Source organism: Ochlerotatus camptorhynchus, unplaced genomic scaffold (genome assembly GCF_037179485.1).
Source record: "Ochlerotatus camptorhynchus isolate MF236.1 unplaced genomic scaffold, CSIRO-AGI_Acam_v1.1 ptg000070l, whole genome shotgun sequence".
NCBI lineage: Eukaryota > Metazoa > Arthropoda > Insecta > Diptera > Culicidae > Ochlerotatus > Ochlerotatus camptorhynchus.
The window spans coordinates 3804692-3821485 of record NW_027040560.1 but is presented as its reverse complement, the minus strand read 5'-3'; the positions used below and the strand labels follow the sequence as shown (position 1 = coordinate 3821485).

Sequence of the window (16794 nt, the reverse complement as noted above, 5' to 3'; positions counted from 1 at the left end):
TAGTTCATTCAAAGCTTGTGTGTGGCATTGTCTACAGACCTCCAGATGTAAGGGTTTCTAAACTTAACAGTATTTTCGAACTTGCGCTGGAAATCAGTGCTACTGAATCTCATTTCGTATTGATGGGCGATTTCAATATAAATTTGTGTGACACTTCTTCACCTGTTACAAACAAGTTAATCGATATGGTTAAATCGCTTTCTGTTAAAATTTTACCTCTTTCCCCCACTGGTCATAAATCAGGCTGCAGTTCATCTTTTATTGATTATGCACTTGGAAATTGTACGTTTAACGTTAGCAACATCTTTCAATCTTCTATAGGAGGTGTTAGCGATCATGATTTGATCTGCTTCGATTACAGAGTTAAGGTACCTCATCAACCTCCAGCTGTGTATTGGACAAGAGAATATCACAAGATAAACACCGATAGTTTAATAGCTGACTTGCAAAGGTACAATCTTGATGCTATTTATTACTGCAACTCAGTTGATGGAAAATTACAAATTTTAAACGATATGCTTTATTCTGTCATTGATGATCATGCCCCGTTGAAAATGAAAACTACTGTTGATCCTAGTGCTTCATGGATTAATCCATACATCAAAAATCTCTTCCAAAAACGATCTGAAACTTATGATAAATGGAAAACAGTTAAACCCAGCGCAGCTAAATGGAATGCTTTTGCAAGGTTGCGAAATTGGTCAAACCGTGTAGTGAAACAATCTAAGTACACTTACTTCTCTCGGCTCCTTAACCCTTCTCTTTCTTCCAATAAACTTTGGGAGAATATAAAACGTTTGGGACTTTCAAAAACTCAAAGTAGAGCAGGTGGTGGTGATGTGTGTAACATCACTGCCGAATCATTGAATCAGTTCTTCATGTCAAATCAAACTCCTATTACTTTTGATGAACAATCTGTGGCTGGTAGGTCCTCGTCATCTTCTTTTTCATTTAGGAATGTAACGAATGAAGAAGTCCTGACCGAATTCAATTCCGCGTCCAGTGATTCTATCGGCTTTGACCAGTAACCACTCATCGCTTTGAAAAAAACTCTTGTTGTCATTCTTCCTACCATAACGAACTTATACAATCACATTATAACAACTTCAACATTTCCACAGCTTTGGAAGATAGCACGTGTTGTACCTATTGGCAAAATTGATAATCCAATGAACAACAAGGACTACAGACCGATTAGCATCCTACCTGCTATTTCCAAAAATTTTGAAAGTCTTCTGACTAAACAATTAAACGATTATCTGATTCATAATACGTTACTATGTCCTTTACAATCTGGTTATCGTAAACATTGCAGTACTACAACAGCTTTGATTAAAATAGAAAACGATATAAAAACTGCGCTTGACAAACGTAATCTAACAGTTCTAGTTCTTTTGGATTTTAGTAAAGCTTTCGATTCTATCAATCATAAATTGTTATGTCGGAAGCTACGTAGTTTTTTCTATCTCGATACAACTTCTGTAAACTTACTTTCCTCATATCTTACGGGACGAACGCAATATGTTGAATTTAATAATACAAAATCGGAACTTTTGAATGTAACAAGTGGTGTGCCACAAGGATCTGTTCTAGGTCCACTGTTATTTTCCATGTTCATCAATGACCTTCCAAGTATTTTAAATTATTGTGCTTACCATCTCTATGCTGATGATGTTCAGTTATACCTCTCTGGTAAAGTCGAAATTTTACAAAATATCGTACATTGTGTTAATTCGGATATTTCAAAAATTTGTGAATGGAGTGTAACAAACGGCTTACAATTAAATGCAAACAAAACTCAAGCAATCATATTTAAAAATAGATCAGTAAACATTTCAGATGCTTCTTGCATTATGATAGGTGATACCGCAATAGCATATTCAGATGTTGTTAAGAATTTGGGAATAATAATGGACTCGCATCTGAACTGGACTGCACAAGTAAACAGTGTTTCAAAAAAAGTATTTTTTGGTCTACATTCATTAGTGCTGTTGAGAGACTGTACTCCTAAACATATTCGTTTGAAATTAGCTCAAAGTCTTCTAGTTCCGCTATTTAACTATGCTGATGTTCTATATACATCTACTTCCTCCAATAATAGTCGAAAATTACAACTTGCATTTAATGCTGTTACAAGATATGTTTATAAAATTCGTCGCTTTGAACATATTGGCATCAATCACAAGGGGATTTTAGGTTGCACTTATGAAAATTACGTGAAGCTGAGAGTATGTACCCAAACTTACAAAATTCTGAATGAAGGTCCTGTTTATTTGCATAATTTCTTTTCATTTTTGAGGTCATCTCGCTCAAGAAATTTATCACTCGCTAGATGTCGTACAGAGATCTACAGATGCTCTTTCCATCAACGTGCTGCGAAATTATGGAATGAACTGCCTATGAATTGCAAACAAGCTGTCTCATACGTATACTTTAAAAATCAATGTAAACAATTATTTTCGAGACGGAACTGATCATCTCTCAGTGTAGTACGAGCTTTGAGAACACATGTGGTTATTTGTACTACGCTTAATACTTGTATTAAATAAATAAAAATAAAAAATGTGTTGCATTAAAAAAAAACTCTGCACATATGTTAGTTGCTATTCAACGTGACATTGTCCATTATACACTGTCAATTTTTCAGTACTTAGTTATAAAAAGGACATATGTAAAAAATGGGTTTTATTTTTCAAAAAAATCATAACTTGAAAATTGTTTATTTAATTTATATTACATTTGAGAAGAAGTTGCAGGTAACAAAATGATCTTTAAGAAAAAAAATACACTGAGCTAAAATTCAGTGCTAAATCATGTTTAAAAAAAAAATCTCAAAAGGACCTCTGCATTGCGTTAAACTTTTTTTTAGTACTTTCTCTAGTATTCCCTAATTATTTTATTCATAGCACTCTAGGAATTCTCTATAATTTCATCAAATTCCTCTTCGAATTTTCCTGGAAATACATTTGTGTATTTTACTTCAATGGAACTACTCCTAGAACCAATGTTGATTTCTACTCAGGAATTTTTTTTAAATATTCCTCAGAATTCTCATGAAATTCTCCATTGAGTTCCATACAAATTCTTCTAGGAATTACGTTAATTTCTATTTAATTTCTTGCGGAATTCTCCTCATCATTTCACTTTCTCTTTTGGAATAATCTTATCATTTTCATCGAGCTCTTCTCAGGAGTATCCAGGAATTCTACTCGCAACTATACCTTAGAGTTCTCATTGGAACATTCTTAAAGCTTTCAATTTGTATGAAATCTTCTCATAATTATCTTGGAATTCTAGTCTGAACTCTTAATAAAGGGTGTCCACGATGAAATTGCCACACACAAAATTGATTCGCAAAATTCGAGTTTTCATCCGATCGCCATCAAATTTTCAGGGATTGAGAAATAACTATTAAACTTCATTTTACCATTTTACTCGTATTTTATTTACAGTCCATACGCAAATGCCCGCACCTTGGCCTTAACCCCGGCCATAAGATTTTGCACAACCTGTGAATCAACCGTTTTTTGCATGTAAACCCATACTTTCTTCAGTTCCTCGACTGTCTTCACTACCTTAGGTCGTTTAAGAAGGTGCTGCTTCATAATCGCCCAGTACTTCTCGATGGGGTGGAGCTCCGGAGTGTTGGGAGGGTTGAACATTTTCGGCACGAAATTGACCTTATTGTCCGCATACCACTTCAGCACGTCCTTGGAGTAGTGGCATGAGGCCAAATCCGGCCAGAAGATTGTTGGGACGTTGTGGGCCTTCAGGAGAGGAAGAAGCCGCTTCTGGAGGCACTCTTTTATGTACACCTGTCCGTTCATCGTGTCCTGGGTCACGAAAGGTGCACTCCGCTTCCCGCACGTGCAGATGGCTTGCCAAACCAGGAATTTCTTCGCAAATTTGGACATCTTCTGAGTGCGGACATGCTCCGGAACGCTGAACTTATCCTTGGCCGTGAAAAACAGGTTGCCGGGAATCTGTTTGAAGTCGGCCTTCACATATGTTTTGTCGTCCATGATGCAGCATTCAACTTTCGTCAGCATGTTGAGGTACAACTTCCTGGCACGGGTTTTGGCGGACTTGTTCTGCTTCTCGTCGCGATTAGGGGCCTTTTGTACCTTGAACGTTCGAAGCCCAGCCTTAGTTTTGGCTTTCTGGACAAAACTTCGGCTTAGGTGCAGCTTCTTAGCCACATCCCTAACGGAGGCGTTCGGATTTCGGTTGAAGGCCCCAACTACGCGGTTGTGATTTTTGGTGTTGTACGGAATACTTTTTCCTTCACTTCTGGGCTTCCGATCGGTGGTCAACCGTTCCTCGAACCGCTTAATCACTCGCGACACCGTGGAATTCGCGATTCCCAACGTTTTAGCGATGGAACGATGCGAGAGATCCTTGTTCTCGTGATGAATGCACAAGATTTTATCACGCACGAGCTGTTCTTTTGACACCATTGCCGCGAGTTTTGATCACAGGACTTTAAAACTTGCAGGATGTAAATAATGCACTATGAACTAAATCCACCCAAATTTTCATTAAATTCTACCCAACGGTTAAAAAGTTAGAGCAATTTCATAGTGTGGCAATTTCATCGTGGACACCCTTTAATGCTTTTGAAATCCTCCAAGAAATTCATCCTAAATTGTCCGTACAATGTCAATACAATTTGCTTTATGACTTCCAAAGTGATTTTTTTTTTCACTTAGAAGTCTCGTCAGGGCTCTTTAGAGGTTCTCCTCAGTACTAATTTGTAATTGCACTTAGAATTCATTTGTTGCTCACCTAGAAATTTTCTTAAAATTACCTTGAGGTTTCAACGGGAATCAGGAGCTTCTTAGAACTACCTTGGAAGCAATCCTTTTCTTGAAGTTCTCCTCATAACTACATTTTAATACTTCTCAGAATTCCTTTAAATATACCCTTAGAATTCCCTTTAGGGAACATTCATAAACGACATAGAATATTTATGACTAATTTTAGATCCCCATTCCCCCCTTCAAACACTACGCCATTTATGCATGTTCACTTATGTAGGGTACGGGATGTAAACTAAGCCTAGTTGGGCGCCAATGTTGCAATATACATGTACCGGTAGGGCAGACTACATATGAATGGGCTAAAACGCAAACACTGGGAAAATGTGCACCAACGAAATCATAATTGGGGTAGCATTGACGTTTACATTGATTTATTGTGCCGGCATAGTTTCCTCCTGCCTAACCTCATCTTCTATCTCTCTTCGGCCTTTCGTGCTCTTCCTTCATCTTTTCTCTTCTTCTTTCCGCTTACATTTTATTAACAGTACTCACTCAATGCTGCTGGGTGCACCCTTACCGCCCCTGGATTACCGCACTGATGTTCCTGCGGCTCGTTCGTCTGACCTGCTCCACACTCACAGCACAATGGCCACCCGTTGTCTTCCATGGTTTAGAGTCCGGTCCGGACAACCCTCTTCCGTCGTGTCTATGATGACCTCGCAAGAATTACGCAACAGCCCAGACGCAGTAGTCCGACCTGTGGAATAGCAATACCACAGACAAACAGACGTAACTCTTCATTGTGTATCTTCGTTCACGCATTTAACGGTTGATTTGAATATTATCAGTTCCGCGAACTACTCGCCGCAGCGCTGGCATCGGATCACTTTGACGTTTCTATACATTCTATAGAACTTTTATGCAATATTGTTTGCGAGTTAGCGAGCAAGCTTATTTTCCGCGAGAAGCCTGAAAGATGTCGCTACTGAGGTCCTATATTTTGAGATACTAGTTTTCAAGAAAAACCTTTTCAAAGAGTTACGTCTATTTGTCTGTGGCAATACAGAACAAAAGGCCCTGGTGCGCATTTCCCCTTAGTTTTCATGTGGCAACTGTTGGTGTAAAGCGACTTACTTCTCTTCAAAGGCCTTTTTGGCCACACGCAGTGGTTCTTCACCGGTAGCGTCTGTCCGGGAGATCATATTTTGGCGTCGTTGCCTTGGCCTGAGCGCACTTTAGAGAGGAAAGTGTGACTTTTCCTACCTTCATTTTCTTCGATTAACTTACCGGGTAACCTGTCATCGTCAAGCTTCAACGACGTTTGATCGTTGACCTGTGATCGATCCCTCTAATGCGCGGTCGGTTGTCGGATCCACCATCCGGGTGCGTTCTTCCTTCGACGGACAATCGCGATGATGGACCACGCAGTTTTGCGGGTGCTTCTTTCTTCTGGCTCCCTTTATGCTGTGGCTGATGTTTACTGTGCTGGTACGTGTGTGTGTGTGCGTGCGGAAGCGTTGTCAGCAACATCGATGCGGAATGATGGGCAAGATAATTTTCACTTTTCTTCGCTTTTCAAGCGATGCGGCCCATGTGGCATAATTTGTTTATGTACGCTCACGAGAGATTAGGCATCAATAACGTCATACCCAAATGCTTATAAGCGAATTGATACTATCCAAAACTAAATGTAACACTCCTCAACTCGGCGTATCAAGCAAATTAATCTCTCTCCCACCCTTGTCACAGAATGTCACATTTTCGTCGACCCCCCTCCACGCTTCAACGTCATGCTTTTATGTAAAAAAAATCGTGAACTGAACAAAACTTTTATCGACTGAAGTTCTATGGACTTTTTGGATGTTATACGGACTTCTCGGAAGTGCTTCGGACGTTCTAGATATTCAACGGATTTCTTGGAAGTTCAAGGGTTTATTTTTTCGGAAGATCCTCTGACCTCTGGAAGTTATATGGGCTTCTCAAAAGTTCAACCAACTTCTCAAAAGTTCAACGAACTTCTCAAAAAGTTCAACGAATTTCTCAAAAGTTCGTCGAACTTCTCGAAAGTTCATCGAACTTCTCAAAAGTTTATTGAATTTCTCAAAAGTTTTACAGATTTCTCAAAATTTCAACGATTTTTTTTTTAATTATAGTCACTTTAACGCGCTTGGGTCATTCGTGACTTGTCCGGGGGTGAGATTTGAACTCGTGACTTTGGCGTGAGAGGTATGGATGCTAACCACTACGCCGGGGTCGCCCCCATATCAACGAAATTCTCAAAAGTTCAACAAACTTCTCAAAAGTTCAACGAACTTCTCAAAAGTTTAACGAACTGCTCAAAAAGTTCAACGAGTTTCTCAAAAGTTCATCGAACTGCTCGAAAGTTCATCGAACTTCTCAAAAGTTTATAGAATTCCTCAAAAGTTCTACAGATTTCTCAAAATTTCATCAAACTTCTCAAAAGTTCTACAGACTTCTCAAAAGTTCAACGAACTTCTCAAAAGTTCCAAAGGCTTCTAGGAAGTTCTACGGTCTTATTGGAAGCTTTACAGACTTCTCAAAAGTTCCACAGACTTCTTCAAAGTTCAACCAACTTTTCAAAAATTCAACGAATCTCTCAAAAGTTCAACATACTTCTAAAAAGATCAACGAACTTTTCTAAAGTTCATCGAACTTCTCAAAAGTACAACCAACTTCTCAAAAGTTCATCGATCTTCTCAAAAGTTCTACAGACTTCTCAAAACTTCAACGAACTTCTCAAAACTTCAAGCAAGTTCTCAAAAGTTCAACGAATTTCTCAATAGTTCTACAGATTTCTCAAAAGTTCAACGAACTTCTCAAAAGTTCCAAAGATTTCTCGGAAGTTTTACGGTCTTTTTGGAAGTTTTACAGACTTCTCAAAAGTTCCACAGACTTCTCAAAAGTTCCACAGACTTCTCGAAAGTTCCACAGACTTCTCGGAAGCTCTAAGGTCTTTACAGACCACACGGCTGCTCCTGCACTACCGTGTGGAATACTTTTTCGCACTCATCTTGCTCGCTGGGTTGTGTTACTGACTCAGAGATCTCTTCCAGCTCCCAGAATTGGCGAAGGACTTCAGAAATAGGATCCGTCAGGGCAGCTAGACACTGCTGGGATGTTGACACGTCGTCGATGTGTCCTGCAACTACCCATCCTAAATGGGTTTCTTGTAGTTCAGGTAACTTATCACTCAGTTGAATACGGCCCGTCTTTAGCAATTGCAGAAAATGGGAGATACCGATTAGCATATCGATATCGTAAGGAGTGTGGAAGTTGTGGTCTGCCATAAGTAGTTCGGTGTCGATTGGCCACGCCGAAACGTTGATTTTCGTTGCTGGAATCGCTCCCGTTATCTCAGGAACTACGAGGCATTCGATAGTAGTACAGAAATCGGAATGCCTGGACTCCACTTCCACCAGCATCTTCTCCTTGGCGTAGGTTTTGGACCCACCTATTCCAGCGATGGGTAAATGTGCAGGTCGTCTTTCGGTGGCCAAGCGGTCAGCCATTGCCTTGGATAGGAAGTTGACTTGCGAGCAGCTATCCAACAGAACACGGCAGGGAGTTGTCCATCCACGAGAATCCTTGATTCGCACCACAGCAGTCATCAGCATAACGGTTTTGGCAGCTTTAGAATGGTTACACGACGCAACAGATTCGGTGACTCGTTGAGACTCTGAGTGGTTCTCGGAAGAGGTTTGGCAAACTGGTTCTTCATTTTGGATGGTTGGTGCCACCTCCACTGCATTCGAATCTGCTTCTTCATGCAACAGAGTGTGGTGTCTTCTCTGGCAGCGAGAGCACGTCTTTTTGGATGAACAATCAATGGCTCGATGACCAGGGCGAAGGCAGTTGAAACAGATTCTCAACTCCTTCACTTTTTCATTCCGTTGAGCCGGTGACATTTGATGGAACTTCGGGCATTCGAAATGGCGATGGTAGCCACTACATACCTGGCAGGAACTGCTGGAGGTCACAGTCGTTGCAGCGTGAGCTTTCTGGTTAGTTGGTTTCGAACCCTGTTGTTGCCTTGGCAATGGCTCTTTTGCCGTCATCTGGTGTTGGTTTTGGAACCTTTCCAACACCTGGCATTCGCTTCGAAGAAAGGCCACAGTTTCTTGGTACTGGGGCAGATTGGCATGCTGCTGTGGCCTCTCCCATAACTGGAGTGTTTGATCGTCCAATCGTGAAGTGAGGATCTTCGTGAGGATGAGACCAGATAGTTCATCAACTTCCACTCCTTGGTACTCGAGACCGCCAACATACCGGATGAATGTCTTCACTAGCTCGAGTAAATCTTTATGGTTGCGGATGGTCATCGGTTTCATCTCGAGCAAACCTTCGAGATGCGTATCGACGATTACTCGTGGGTTTTCGTACTGGTCACTGAGCTGTTTCCAGGTTTGTTTGAAGTTGTTGTTAACGATCATTTTTGCCGTAATCCAACCGGAGGCATCACCCGTTAGCGCCTTATCGAGATGATACAGCTTAACTGCATTGGAATCGGCGCTCCGTCCGACAATATCCTCAAACATCATCCGAAATTTCGGCCAATTCTCTACCTTCCCGTCGAATGTGGGAACTGGAGCTCGCAGTGATTGCTGCTGGATGATCACGGACTGATTTACACCTCTAGCACTGGAAGGGGAAATGGTTTCGGTGAGCAGATCAAGCAAGGCAAGCGTGTTGGTATGGAGAGCGTCGAAAATATCCAAAGCATCATCTTCCAGTTCAATCTCATTGGAGGGTGTGGAAGCAACTATTGCTTGGTGAATTGAAATGAACTCGTTGTAATGTAGTTCTAGCTTTTTCGAAAACACTTTCAAGAGCGATGCACAAATTTTACTTGGAGTATTCTCGGCTTCTTCAAGTGTGCGACTTATCGTTGTCACCTTTGCCTGAACGAAGGCAGGCTTTCCAGCCCAAATCCCACAATGGGGGGGGGGGTGTTTTATATTTGCACTGCACTTCACACTTAACTGGTCTACACGGACGCCTGATTACTTCTCCTCATTAGAAGATTTTTTTTTTTAGAAGATGGCCACTCGCATGCCTTTTTCCGATCATTCTCCATTTTTAGCTTAAAGGCTACGATTTTCATCCCTTTAGTATCGTTCGAGTGTTGCTGTGGTACCAACCTTCTCGCTACTGTGTGTTGCCTTCTGTCGATGATATTAAAATACGTGAATTTTCCAAACAACAACAACTCATACAGACGAAAATCCATGGATTGTAACCAACTGGTTACAGAATGAAAATGCAAAAAATTGATTTACCCATACAAATTTCAAACGCAATGCGAACTATTGTTCTGAAAAAATTATCACGATGACCCACCCTAATATTCATGCCATAAGATATCACAAATTAAAACTAAAAAACATGGTGATGTGACGTCACGGTTGAACAAATTCCCCCTCTTTCCTTCCCCGTTCATCACATTTGGTCACGTTTTCTTAAACCCCCTCTCCCCCTAGACGCATGACGCGCTTTATAGATGCTCCCTAATAGCCCTTGCGCTAAACCATTGCACACCAGCTGAACATAAAAAGCCTAATCTTTTTTGGCAAAACAAGCAAAGCGCGTGGCTCGGCGTAGCCTCCTATGAAACGAGTGCACTCAACTTTGCGAAGAGGCCATCAGTTTCAGCACTACCTACATATTTAAAAATTTAATTCTCTCTCCAATCTCGGCTATCGGCAACAGTAGGCTGACTCTCAGAGCATATCAAGCGTTCAGAATCATAAGGGCCCAACTGCGACGATCGATTCTCTTAATCGGTTTTCTCTTTTGTTAAACTGGATTAACATTTCTCGGTGTGTTCGATGTTGATTTTGCTAGCTAATACCACCTTTAACTGTGGTAATGCGAAGAGAAAATCGAGGCAGAGAATCGATCATCGTAACTACGCCCTTATGATTCTGAACACCGGGGAAAAAAATGCGCACACCTGTCTGTTTCTGACAGCAATGGATTCGTACTCACCAACCACCTACCCAGAATTCATTTGAATTTTACAATTCACATGATCCCGAACCGGCTTCGATACATTCCCGCTGGAGAATCACGTAGAAAAACGATATTTCGATTCGGTGGAATTGCATTCCGTGCAATTGCTCAACGGCAGGTTTTAATTTATTAAACGACTTCATGGCAACGTGAATTTTCCGGGAAGCAAAACTGGCCTACTACACCGCGGTTGCTTGTGCATGGCAAATCGAAGCTCGGTAACTGCCAAATCGACAATCATTTCCTCGAATCGTAAAGTACGCGAGGGCATCTAAGTTTTGTCAATTTATGCGAAAAGTTGTTCAAAAATCGAAAGCAAGCGTAATGCTTTTAGTGGATAAATCATACCGAAAGCCGAAATGCGTGTTCCACATTCCGAGTGTATGCAAAGTTTCACGATACACGCCAGTTCCAGTCTCCTACGACCTCGGAGAAAGTTTTCCGAACAATGTTGAAAGGAAGGACCAAAGCAGGGAAATTCTTTTTATGTGAGATAGAAGAGATTACTTGGAATAATCCTTGGCTGTGCGATCAGATTGCTTCTTTGGCAGGAAGGGAGAAAAAGTCTGGGGGGATGAATTCATACGACTCCACCACTGACTGCCAGCTTATTGGGGTATCAAATTTGGTTGCGAAGACTTGAGGGAAGGAGAATAAATCTTATCTTACACTTCCTTGGGCGGCGGATGATGTAGAACCAATGCTTTCGTGCGATTCACGGAAGCTGTCCGTCGCAGATTTTCGGATGGAATTTGATGGGCCAGAAAAAGTTGATGACTTTTTGATGGGCGAATCGATTGAGGTGATGTTGGATCCGTTCGAGAAGGATGATTATCATTGGATTCTTTGGGATGCCCTTTGTAGAAGGATTGACCGCTTTCTTCTGCAGGCGAGGGGTGGGTACGAATTGAATTCTTCAATTTTACTGCACAAGGTTATAGAAGGGGACATCAAAAACAGAATCATTCGGTTTCGATGGTCCCACAATAGTAGGCGAAGCCCTGCAATTGGACACTCTCGTTGACCATCGTATCGTCATCGTAGCACTCCATGCTTCGTAGCAAATAAATAAAAACGGAACAGAGCGAAAATGTGCTAAAAGAGAAAAAAAAAGTTAATGGCAAAATTAAATGTCATTCGATTCACTTCCCTCGTCGAGCGAGCGAGAGCAGAACGAATCAGGATCACGCCAAAGACACCCCCAAAGGCAGCCGACTCCAATGATGGCTCTATTCAGCGCGTGCAGAGTAAATGTAAAAATTGCTCTCACAGTGGGTGTGACAATTGTGTTATTGAATTTTATTTCATATTTATTGTCGATCTCGTTCGCCGGTTTTATTGCAATCAGCAGTGAGCTCGTTCGAAGCTAGGAAAAACGTTTTATTTCGTCCATCATCAGCGCAACTCTTAGCAGCTGCTCGGAGGCAAATAAAAGAGGATTCTGGCGCACGACCCCAGCAGACGACGAGTTCCGAAGCGGACGTCAAAGACATTTGATAATCTACAATTAAAGCTCCCCAAGTCAAGTGAAAGACCGAGCAAGCGAAGGACCTGGAAGCACTAACCGACTAACAAAGTGCCATTTTTCGAGAGAACATTGAAAAACGAAACTGCTAATGATGTCGAAATTGGAAACGCCGAGGCTCGAACGAGTAGCATAGAAACAGACGAGTGCTGTTCAGCGCTCGTAAAGAATTAATTTTCCAAAAGATTATCCAGGGTTGAGCTTTTGCCAGTAGCAGTAGCACCAGCAGTGTTACTTATGGGGTGTTTACACTTGTGCTGATTCACGTGCTGGTGAGCCTGTCGCATTATGGGATCAGTTTTTCGGTGCATCAATTTCTGCCACAAACTTAATAGGATTACACCATTGTAATGAAAAAGCATTATCAAACCATCACATATGTAAACAGGCCATTAATGAGAAAAACTTTGCGAATTAAGAGAGGTTCACGACGGAATGGAAATGAAAAAAAAAAACAAAATCGTTTCTCTGCTCGATTTTTCTCGCTTCGATCGCAGTAGGTCAAGGACCACATGCGGACGCTCGGTACATTGTATCAAACCAAAGTGAGTCTCAGTTGGCTTTGTTTTTGAGAACAGTTTGCTTGTCAATTTAGGAGGTGGAATGTTATATGCGCTCTCCTGACGGGGGGTTGAGCGAAAAAGTTGTCCCACATTTTAAGCTTCTAGCTACTGAACACCTACATTTTACGCTTGTCGACAGTGCTGTTCATATACTACACGGAAAGTTTCCGGCACCGAGCGAGAGCGCACACAGCCGATAAAACTCTGTTTTACAACTTCAATAGTTACCTTTCATGAACCTTATCACGACAGTCAGTGTGATTTTCCCGCAGCAGGCGTGTGAGAAAAAGGGAAATGGAAAACTAGTTTAGCTATGCTTTTCATCTCCTGCTGGGAGCGTGTTTTAGTTTGTAGTTCATTTTTTATGAACAGGAATAATGACATTACAGCGTACACAATGATCTGGAATAATGAATGAAACTTTGATCCATTAAAACTAATTGAAATATTACCGACCAATAATGCGAGATTCATTGATAAATGAATGCTTTGCGAGTGGGATTTCATTGAACAGATTTCGACTAATTATTCAATCGATTCAGATGAAGCCTTTTTTGCACAACGATGGTTCAAACTAATTGGTATGCCATGGCAGGGAAAATGGAAGGGAACGTGAGAATTTTCACATCTGAATTGCATTGCCGGATTTAGGTTCATTTTTGTGTCGCATCGACCGGTATGTGAATGGGGTTGAAAATTTACATCAAATTTGCATGAAGGCTCGATTTCGATCGGCAACAGAGTAGCCCTAGCGGGAGCTGCATTTGCAATGGGAATTTCGGAGATCAATAGCCTCTCCCAAGCGCCCCAGAAACGCAACATAGAACACTCTGGATTCTGTTTGCGTCGCAATGTAAAATGTTTAATTTTTTTTTAATGCTTGTCGGTTGCTGCAAATAGAAACAAAATGTTAACCTACTTACCTGCTTACTTTGAAATAACTTATTTTACACGTGACGGAATCTATTTTTGACATTAAGGATGAAACGTAAACAAACATGCCTTGTACAATGAAGTGCTGCGAGACTGCAAAAATAAAGGGTGTCCCTCATCAAATTGCATCACGGAAAAAACGCTGTAGAAAATTACCCATTGGGTATTTTCTCTTGAAAATTTGGGTAGAAGTTGATTAGAGTGTATTGTTTACACTGTATTTTTATCGCTTCAGTTTTTTCGAAAGTTGGAATAAATGACGTCATCCGAAAAGCAACTTCGCGAATTGATTTTGGTACCTGGAACATCCTCAACTCTCTCATCGGGACATCGGAAAACAACTCGGAATCGTGCAGTCAATGCACACTGGGCCAGGAACCGAAATTAGCAAGACAAAACCTCTAGCGCATTGGGTTTGCATTATATTATCTTTGGCAAAGTTTCTCGGTTTAATATGCGCCTTCATCTGGTAATGGAAATTAGTTCAAATTTTATCCGCATAGATGGTGCTGCGATACTAACTTTCTTATTTCACATGCTAGAGGTTTTGTGTCTTGGACAAAGTTGTAGAACATTAAAAAATATAAAAAAATGCCGAAGAATTTAAAGTTCTAGGTCTTCAAACAACAAAGATATAGTGAATATTGTAAAATTTAACTGAAATTTACGTTTTTTGTACTATTTTCCATACAAATCCTTCATTTTTTTATGCCGTGCATCTTTTAAGTCAGATAATTTGCAAGTTTTAAGGAAGAGTTCCCAATGTTTTGAGTCAATACAAGCGAAATATTAGCCAAAATAGTGAAAATTACCATGATTTTCACTATCCGGTTTCTCGAAAATTAGCAATTTTTAGCAAAAAGTCATTTACTTTCTGAAATTTACCATTTATCATTAATCAAATGTGAAAGTTTGCCGGACATAAAATTTTATATATTTGAGATGTCTGAATTCATAGACTACAATGTTTATTCAAGCAGCGTTCGCAAACGCGTGGCTTGCTGGCTGCATGCGATAGAAACGATGGAATATGTCTCTTATGCTTCGCTAGCTGCACGTTGACGAACGCTGTACTAATGTATGCACAAAGCTTCTTCATGTATATTCTCCGACTTAAAAGATACACGGCGTTAAAAAGGAAGGATTTGTCGTTTGTATGGAAAATAGTACAAAAAACGTAAATTTCAGTCAAATTTTACAATATTCACTATATCTTTGTTGTTTGAAGACCTAGAACTTTAAATTCTTCGGCATTTTTTTTTTATATTTTTTAATGTTCTACAACTTTGTTGAAGACACAAACCTCTAGCATGTGAAATAAGAAAGTTAGTATCGCAGCACCATCTATGCGGATAAAATTTGAACTAATGTCCATTACCAGATGAAGGCGCATGTTAAACCGAGAAACTTTGCCAAAGACAATATAATGCAAACCCAATGCGCTAGAGGTTTTGTCTTGCTAATTTCGGTTCCTGGCCCAGTGTGCAATGGTGTTTCGTGTGATTAAACTGTAACCTTTTAGTTACAATGTCCTAGGTTTAAATTTGTGCATGTTGTTTTAGGAAACTGTAGTGTTTGTTTAGTGTCAGTGTTGGGTTAGTAGGATTAGTAGGATTGTAGGTAAAATTGCTGTTATTGAAAAATGTATAAATTTGTCTTAGTAGGTAGTTTGAAAATGATATTTGTTTATAAGCTTAATTGGATGTGACAGGATCGAAAGGGTGTTATAATCAACTGTGGTAGAAAAACTCAATTAGCGAAGGAGATAATATGGATGGGTGGTGATAAGATACAAGGAAGGAAAATGGAGGAAATTATAAGGAACGAATTGAAAACTGGATGGGAAAAGGAGGGCTTTTGATAGCTGGGATGGTCAACCATTGCCCAGAAGTAAACCGGCGTTTGTGCCTAGAAGACGTGAGTGGAATGAAAAAGTGAACCAAAGTGCAGAGAACGACCTTTTTATGTTCCTGGTGTTCATTCAGGTAACTGAATTTGACCAAAAATGATTTTGGCTTGGTTTAAAACAACCATTTGTCCTTTAGGACCTTTTGTTTGGTATTCCACGGAGATCCTCACGATCAGCACTTTTCGACCAAGTCAGTCTCGGCTGTCTTGGTCTAAATGTCAAGGACCTTCAACTCTCCGGCCTAATAATTGCCAGAAAGGAGAGCATCCTCGGACTCGGTAGTCCTAACTGTTAAGGAGGAAGACCCTTCTCGGCTCGACCAAGGTGGCCTTGTCACGGTCAGCTGATGTTCGCCAACGAAGGGAGACGCCGTTGACACCGAAAAGGCTACTTCAGTAGCTGCACAGGGATTGCTATATTCCCTGGTTGCGAACCACCATCGCAACGCGCAAACCCAAGCCTCAAACCCGCCATTGTAGTGACCACAGCTCCAGTCACCAGGCGCCATCTTCCAGACCAGCTTAAGACACCGATCCGCCATTGTCAACGGAGTGAATAAACCACAGATCGCCATCGCGGTCAAACAACAGCTGCCCAACATAATCACCGCCATCGTCCAGCAAACACCACCGGTACGTACCAAGGAAGCAGAAACCCACAGAACACACCCCATAATAGCCCAATAAAACCATCCGCACAATAGTTCCATTTTAATAAACTGTTAGACTTTTTCCACCCACACTTTAGCTTCCAATTAATTTCACAAACACGTAAGAAATTCCACAGTTTCTGCACAGTTTGTTCCGCGTACCCCTCCAAATTACCAAGTAGCATGCCGGCCCTGTGACACAGTTCAGGGGTCTCATGCTACTGAGCTAGATATCCGGGAGTCTTGGTTGAGCCACATAGGGTGAGTCTCATCTAGTCTCAAAACGTTCGGTACTTTGAAAAGTAAGTGATTTTCTAATCTAATTAAATAATAAAAATTCTAATGTAGTGTTTTGGGTGATAGATATCACCATCAGACAAATACTTAAATTTATAGTGCTAGTGTATCACCGAGATTATCGATTC

General features: G+C 40.8%; 1 protein-coding gene across 1 annotated transcript in view; it reads right to left on the bottom strand.

The window, feature by feature from the left end:
* The window catches only part of Sol1, a 156793-nt gene that overhangs the window by 109276 nt on the left and 30723 nt on the right, over positions 1–16794 (bottom strand). The window lies entirely within an intron of this gene.